The sequence below is a fragment of the Muscardinus avellanarius genome (assembly GCF_963383645.1).
Source record: "Muscardinus avellanarius genome assembly, chromosome: 10".
Lineage (NCBI taxonomy): Eukaryota > Metazoa > Chordata > Mammalia > Rodentia > Gliridae > Muscardinus > Muscardinus avellanarius.
In genome coordinates, this window is record NC_137796.1 from 18,631,589 (window position 1) to 18,640,404 (window position 8,816).

Below are 8,816 nucleotides of genomic sequence, written 5' to 3' on the forward strand. Positions count from 1 at the left end.
CTGCCGGGCGTGGTGGCATATGCTTGTAATCCCCGCGCTTGGGAGGCTGAGGCAGGAGGATCACACAGGTTCAAAGCCAGCCTCAGCTACTTAGTGAGGCTCTCAGCAACTTAGTGAGACCCTGTTTCCAAATAAAGTATAAAATAGGTCTGGGAGTATAGCCCAGAGGTAGAAAGCCTCTGGGTTCCACCCCAGTACCACCACCAAAAAAAAAAAAAGCATGCACCACCAAACGTGGCTCAAAGAAAGAGTTTTAGTGGTGGAAATTTCAGGCAGATAGCAAGGTATTTGGGATGACTTGTTAATAAGTATTTCCTGAGTAATTGCTCAGGACCCAGGTTTATGCTCTAGGCTGGGTAATACCACAGATAAATGATGACCCCAAGGGTAGTGTTTTGAGTTTCCTGACTTCTTTTGTATTGAACATGTGGTATTGTCATGCTCAAAATATTTTTTATTGCTTTTGAGATAAGAGTAGAACCTTACCTGGATTGGGGAGCTGGATATAAGGAGCCCAGAGTTAGACAGATTTTAGAGGCAATCATGAAAGGACATTTCTTGATCACCACTATGTATCTGGCCTTGGGTGTTGGGATAGATAATAAGTGGAGATACAACCTGACTAAATAGAAAATTGCCCTATCTGCTGAATTTGAACCACCAGGAAAATTCTCATGTGACTCTTAGAACCAGGTAAATTGGATAAACCTAACCTGATTTCCTTTATAATAAATATCCAGCCGGGCGTGGTGGCGCACGCTTGTAATCCCCACGCTTGGGAGGCAGAGACGGGAGGATCGCGCAGGTTCGAAGCCAGTCGTGCTGTCTTAAGAGACCCTGTTTCCAAATAAAAATATAAAATAGGTCTGGGAGTGTAGTCCGGAGGTAGAAGTATTTCCAGAAACACCAGTAGCACTAAATAAATAAATAAATAAATCCAGTAGCACTAAATAAATAAACAAACAAACAAATAAATAACAGGAGCCAGGCGTGGTGGCGCATGCTTGTAATCCCAGCATTTGGGAGGCTGAGACAGAAGGATGGCAATAGCCTCAGCTTAGTGAGGCTCTTTGCAATTCAGTGAGACCCTGTTCCAAAATAAAGAATGAAAAAATAGGACTAGGGATGTCACTCGAAGGTAGAATGCCCCTAGTAATGAAAAAAGAAAGAAAGAAAGAAAGGGAAGAAAGAAAGAAAAGAAGAGAAAAGAAGAATAAGTAGGCTGGGCATGGTGGTGCATGCTTATAATCCCAGCATATGGGAGGCTGAGACAGGATGATCATGGTTCGAGGACAGCCTCAGCTACTTAGTGAGGCCCTCTGCAACTCAGCGAGACCCTGTTTCAAAATAAAGAATAAAAAATGGGGCTGGGGGTATAGCTTGGAGGTACAATGCCCCCAGGATCCATCCCCAGTACCGCAAAAAAAAAGAAAGGAAGGTAAAAAGAAAGAATAAAAGTAGGGCTGGGGGTGTAGCTCAGAGGTAGAATGTCCCTGGGTTCAACCCCTCGTTCCACACATACATACAAAAAGTGATGGTTGCACAATTCTGAATATACTAAAAGCCATTGAATTAATTAATTAATTAATTAATTATTTTGCGGTGCTTGGGATTTAACCCAGGGATTATTTACCTATAAGCTATACCTCCAGCTCTATATTTTATTTATTTATTTATTTATTTATTTATTTATTTATTTATTTATTTATTTATTTATTGGTGGTACTGGGGTTCCTAGAAACCCTTTTACCTCCGGGATACACTCCCAGAATTATTTTTATACTTTTTTCTTTGGAAACAGGGTCTCTTAAGCCAGCGTGGCTGACTTCGAATCTGCGCGATCCTCCTTTCTCCACCTCCCAACCATGGGGATTACCAGCGTGCGCCATCACGCCCGGCTTATTTTATTTTTGGGGGGAGAGGTTATATTGTTTTGTTTTTGTGGTACTAGGGACTGCGATCCTCCTAAGCCTCCCAAGTGCTAGAATTACAAGGGTGCCCCACCATGCCTGGCTGATTTTATTTTTTTATCGTGTGTGTGTGTGTGTGTGTGTGTGTGTGTGTGTGTGTGTGTGTGTGTTACTGGGAATTGAACCCAGGGGCCTTCTATTTCTGAGCTTACACCTCCAGCCCGATTTTTATCCTTTTTTTTTTTTTTAAACAGGATCTCACTGAGTTGCAGAGGACCTCACTAAGTAACTGAGGCTGTCTGCAAACGGTGATCCTCCTGTCTCATTCTCCCAAGTGCTGGGATTGCAAGTGTGTGCCACCATGCCCACTTCTATTTTTTATTTTGAAACAAGGTCTCACTAAGTTGCAGAGGGCCTCACTAAGTATCTGAGGCTGGCTACAAACCTGTGATCCTCCTGTCTCAGCCTCCCAAGTACTGGGATTACAAGTGTGTGCCACCACACCAGGCTTATTTTTTATTTTGAAACAGAGTCTTACAAAGTTGAGAAGGGCCTTGCTAAGTAGCTGAGACTGCCCACAAACCTGTGATCCTCCTGGCTTACCTCCCAAATGCTGGGATTACAAGCATATACCACTACACGTGGCAGAACTATATACTTTATGGTTGAGTTGCATGGTATGTGGATTCTCAACAAAGCTGTTTACCAACAACATGGACCAGCAGGTTATGGTGGTGGATACTTGTATTCCTAGTACTTGGGAGACTGAGACAGGAGGATCACAGGTTTGAGGCCAGTGTCAGCAATTTAACAAGACCTTCAGCAACTTTACAAGATCCTGTTTTAAACTAAAAGAAAAAAAAAGGCTGGTGGTATAGCCCAGAGACAGAATTACCCCTGGGTTCAATCCTCAATATCAAAATAAGTATTAAAATAATAGGGACCAGCTGGACATGGTGGCTCATGCTTGTAATCCCAGTACTTGGGAGGCTGAAATAGGAGGATCACAGGTTTGCGGCCTGCCTCATCTACTTAGTGAGGCTCTCTGCAACTTAGTGAAACCATGTTTCAAATAAAATATAAAATAGGTCTGGGAGTATAGCTCAGAGGTAGAAAGTCCCAGGGTTCTATCCCCAGTACAACAAAATAAATAAATAAGGCAGTTTGTGGACAGCCTCAGCTACTTAGCAAGGCCCTTTGCAACTCAGTAAGACTCTGTTTAAAAAAATAAAAAGATAGCCGGGCGTGGTGGCGCACGCTTGTAATCCCCGCGCTTGGGAGGCAGAGACAGGAGGATCGCGCAGGTTCGAAGCCAGCCGCGCGCACTGGCTTAGGAGACCCTCTTTCCAAATATAAAATGTAAAAAGAGGTCTGGGAGTGTAGCCCGGAGGTAGAAGGGCTTCCAGGAACCCCAGTACCACCAAAAAAAAAAAAAAAAAAGATTGCCAGGAGTGGTGGCACACGCTTGTAATCCCCATGCTTGGGAGGCTGAGACAGGAGGATCTGCACAGGTTGGAAGACAGCCTCAGCTACTTAGTGAGGCTTTTTTTTTTTTATTTTTTGGTGGTACTGGGGTTCCTGGAAGCCCTTCTACCTCCGGGCTACAGGGTCTCTTAGCCAACGCAGCTGACTTCGAACCTGCGCGATCCTCCTGTCTCTGCCTCCCAAGCGCGGGGATTACAAGCGTGCGCCACCACGCCCGGCCTTAGTGAGGCTTTCAGCAAATTAATGAGACTCTGTTTCCAAATAAAATATAAAATAGTTCTGGGAGTATAGCCCTGAGGTAGAAAGCCTCTGGATTCCACCCCCAGTACCACCAAAAAAAGTGCCTGAACCCAGGCATGGTGGCGCACACTTATAATCCCAGCATTCGGCAGGCTGATACAGGAGGATCGTGGTCGAGAGGACAACATCAGCTACTTAGGCCCTTTGCAATTCAATGAGACCCTGTCTCAAAATAAAGAATAAAAAATAGGGCTGAAAGTATAGCTTGGAGATAGAATAGCCCTCGGTTCCATCCCCAGCACCACTATAAATAAATAAGAATTAAAAAAAAAATAGGGCTGGAGCTGGGCGTGGTGACGCACACTTGTAATCCCTGCGCTTGGGAGGCTGAGACAGGAGGATCGCGCAGGTTCGAAGCCAGCCTCAGCTGGTTTAAGAGACCCTGTTTCCAAATAAAATATAAAATAGGTCTGGGAGTGTAGCCTGGAGGTAGATAGATGGCCCCTGGGGTCCATCCCCAGTACCACCAAATAAATAAATAAAATTAAGTATACAATAAAAAAAAAAATAGGGCTGGGGGTATAGCTTGAAGATAGACTGCCCCTGGGTTCCATCCCCAGTACTACAAATAAATAAATCAATGAGTAAATGAAAGAAATATTTAGGGTATTTAATCGAGAGGATTCTGATGGCTGGGACAGGATAAGAGGACAAGAAAAAGCCAGGGATGAGGCCCAGTTTTATGGCTTGGGCACCTATGTAGTTGGTGACCCCAAGAGCTCTGGAGAAGCAGATTTTGAGATGTTGAGTTTAATCTTGAAATGGTGAGTTTGAAATGCTTCATATGTTTCAAAAGGAAGTTTCTAACCCTGGCACTGTGGGACGTCTCTACAATTCCAGTACTTGGGTGAGACAGAGGATTGCAAGTTCAAGGCTAGCCTTAGCAATCAGTAAATCCCTGTTTTAAATCAAGAAATAAAAAGGGCTGGGGCATTTGCTCAGTGGCAGTGTGTGCTGGGGTTCAGTGCCTAGTATTATACACCAAAAAACAAAACAAAAAACCAGAAGTTTCCAGTCTGAGCCTGGCGTGGTGGCGCACACTTATAATCCCCGCGCTTGGGAGGCTGGGACAGGAGGATCGCACAGGTTCGAAGCCAGCTTCAGCTACTTAGTGAGGCTCTCAGCAATTTACTGAGACCCTGTTTCCAAACAAAATATAGAAATAGGACTGGGAGTATAGCCCAGAGGTAGAAAAGCCCTTGGGTTCCACCCCCAGGACCACCAAAAAACAAAACAAAAACCAACAACAATAAAAAAGAAGTTTCCAGTCTGCAGTTAGGTGCTGGGGTCTAGAAGTGAAGTGAGAACTGTGCAAATGGTTGTCATACAGCCTCAGCAGCTCCGCAGGTAGGTTGGTGTGAGTAGGTGAGCTAGTCCAGGGAGTGTGTTCTTGTGTGCGTGCGTGTGTGTGTGTGTGTGTGTGTGTGAACACACGTGTGCATGTGTGGTACTGAGGATTCAACCCAGGGCATTCTACCTCTTAGCTAACCCCCAAGCCTTTTTATTTTTTATTTGGAAAAAGGATCTCACTAGGTTGCTGAGGCTGGTTTTAAACCCGAGATCCTCCTGTCTTGGCCTCCTAAGTACTGGGATTACAGGCGTGCACCATCACACCTGGCAGGAGTGTGTACTAAATCGTGAGGAGAGGCCAGGCACGCTTGTAATCCCAGCGCTTGGGAGGCTGAGACAGGAGGATTGCACAGGTTCGAAGCCAGCCTCAGCTACTTAGTGAGACCCTGTTTCCAAATAAAGTATAAAATAGGTCTGGGAGTATAGCCTGGAGGTAGAAAAGCCCCTGGGTTCCACCCTCAGTACCACACACACACAAACGTACACACACACATAGTGAGGAGGCTGGGTGTGGTGGTACACGCTTGTAATCCCAGCATTTTGGAGGCTTAGGAGGATCTGGGTTCACAGACAGCCTCAGCTACTTAGTAAGGCCCTTTGCAACTCAGTGAGACCCTGTTTCAAAATTTTAAAAAGACTAAAACATGGGGCTGGAGGTGTAGCTCAGAGGTAGAATGCCCCTGGGTTCCATCCCCAGTACCGGCAAAAAATAAAATAGTGAGGAGGACAGGCCTAAAGTGTGGAACCCTGTGTAGTGACACTGAAGGGGATACCAGAGGAGAAGGAGGAGGTCCTAAGGTGATAGCTGGAAACATAGGTATTTATTAGTCATAGAAATTCAGCTGCTCTAAGTCGGCATTTCCCGAGTCCATGTGCTTTGAGTGTGTAGCAAGTTCAGCAAAGACTGAGACTACTTGACCTTTGACATCAAATTTAGACGAGTGGCCATCGCCCAATCATAGCCTTCTGAAACGAGGCACCTTCCTTGTAGGCCAATGACAGTCTTCTTTTCTAGATGGTAGATGGTGCTTCCTTAGCAGTTTATATGAGGCACTGCAATCTTCCCAAACTCCCATGTCTTCCATGCCCAGAAAGCCAGGCCCAGCCACCAAGCAAGAGCCGGTGGGGGGTGGATGGTCTCAACAGGGCGCCCCAGGGCTGTCTGGGGAGGGAGGAGGGGAGAGAGCATGTCATATGCCTGGGGTTCAGCAAATTGTTCCCACACACCAGGCACAACAACGCACAAGGAAGGCTCCCCCACTTTGTGGGTGAGACAAAGAAGCAGTCCTCTTCCCACGTGCCAGCCCATCTGCTTCTTTGCCTTCACAAACATGCCTTTTTTTTCTTTCTTCTTTTTTTGGTTCTCTGCAGCTTTGAATACATGAAAAAGAAGAGTAGAGGACGAGAGGAAAGGTAAGGTTGGACGAGGGCACAAGAAGAGGAGCACAGAAGAAGGCTCCAGCAACAACCAACACAATAAATTGCAGCCCAGACCACCTCAGCCTGGCCCCTTTTTTTGCAGTGCGTGTGTAGCAGTTTCCCCTGAGCAGAGCCCTTAGAGGATGGCCCAGGCCTGGCTGTGCCTCAGTGACTCAACGATGGCACTTCTTGGTGTGCCACAGGCCTTGGAGGCCCACTTCCACATGCCACCTTACTGGAGCTGGCACCGGCTTCCCCTGCCCCGGCACCTGTGGTTATAATGATGTCATCAACCTCCCACCCCACCTGCATGGCAGCAGGGTAGGAGCGGGGGAGAGGTGAGGGGTAGCTTTGCCCTGTGTGAGGCCTGTGGAGTAGACGGCGCAGAGAGGGTTAGAAGTGGGAAGACAAGGGTTTGCCCTGCACTGCACCATCTCAGTCTGGGGCCTGAGCCTGGGCAAAGGACACCAGCTAGCCTGACTTGAAGTTACAGATGAGACGATGAGAAGGCTTGAGCGCCTCCACCGAGCCAGGAAGACTTGGGAGGCAAAGGCCTGAGGTCTACGCCCACGAGCCCGGTTCCAGTTCCTGTCCCACGCCTGGTGTACACCCTCAGCTAGAGCTGCACACGAGGCTCCGGTCTTAGCCCCCACCCCCCTGCCCCAGTAGAGAACACAGAAGGGTTCTGTCTCTTCCTAGCACTGGAGAGCGGGAGTTTTCAGTAACAGCCGCGGTTGACCCCTCACTGAAATGACATTTTCCATCCTCCATTTCTTGCCCGGGCCCCACCATTCTGAGGATTGAGCTGCGAGCTTGGGCTGGCTCAGTCACCCCATCCACACTTTTCCAGCACCTGGTGTTCGCTTCCTTTTTCCCCATCACAAAGCTATGTTTTTGGTGCAGGTGGACAGTCGTGCCACACCAGTGGGCCTCTTAGGGAGGATTAGGCCCAAGGGGCTCTGAGAGGTAGGTTGGGGATAGCAACCCTTCTTTAAGGGCAGGTGGGGAAGCTGTGACCATGGCCACTTGATTGCCTCATCTACCCCATGCCACCCCAGCTGGCCACCTGAAAAGCTGAGCAGCACTATCCCACCCTGGTCACCCTTCATGGTTGCAGAGGGAGCAGAGTTGTGCCAGTGTGTGAGAGCTGATGTGTGCCCTCTTGCTTGGAGGCCACCTGCATCCACATGCAGGTGTTTCCTGTACTCCTTCCTGTTACCGTTTTTTTTGTTTTTTCTGCTCAGTGTGGCTTCCCCAGCAGGTGGTTAAGGCCCCAGCCAATCCTCTTCATATAGGGCTCTAAAGCATTGGGGGTAGGGCGCCTCCAGGGATCTGGGTCACCGCCCTACATCCTCAGGGCGACTGTTGGCACTTCACTGGCTCTTCCAGAGTGCAGGGACACCACACACACACACACACACACACACACACACACACACACACACACACACACACCAATACCCCTGCCCCCGTGATGCTTCTGTGCACATGCTGTCCCACTGCAGTGGTACCACCACAGGCACAAGAGACACAGAGAGGGTTGAGAGAGTGGGAGGCCCTGCACAGGCACCATCTCCCTGGATAAAAATCAAGAAGGGAGGATGATCTGTGCTGAGCCTGGGCCTCCTGCAGGCCCCCCTAGAGCAGTCCTGCCATCCTGAAGTCCCACCACATCCTCTAGTTCCTCCCATAGGACTCTTGACCTCCTGGGTTTACACATTCATGTGCCAGGCAGCTCTGGGGCTGGGGAGCCCTCTCCTGAGAACTCCATTTTCTGAAGCAGCACAAGTCAGTTGGGGGGCCACAGGGTTCTGCAGGTTTGTTATTACACAGGAGACATCTTGGGGAGGGGAGGGACTGGCTGTCCTGGGTCACCGGGCACCTATCTGGATTGCCAGTTCCCCCAAGTCCTCTCAGCTCCTCTCCTCTGCAAGGATCTCCTCCCCTGGCTCCCACAGGAGCTCCTTCAGCCCTTTTGCAGGAAGCTGCCAGAGCCGATGGGAACACCCAGCCGCCTGGCATCTCTGCTGCAGTTCTGCTGCCCCCTCGTGGCCAGCTCATCCACGCTGTGCCGGCTTTTCCACCTGCTTATTACTCTTTGCCCCCTGGGCCACAGCTGTTACAAGGACTGGCACCCTTTGGGACTTCCCTGGGCCAAGTCCACAGTTGAGTCCCACCCGGGGCGGTGGTTCCCGGCCCAGCTGCAGGCTGAGCCTCCTCAGCAATGCCCCTCACCCTCTTCCCCAGCGCTCTCCAAGCCTAGTTCAGCTTCTGGGCTTTCTTCCACCAGGATTTCCAGGGCAAATGCACAAGCTGTTGTCACAGCTGGAGTGGATGCGCTGGCGTCAGGAA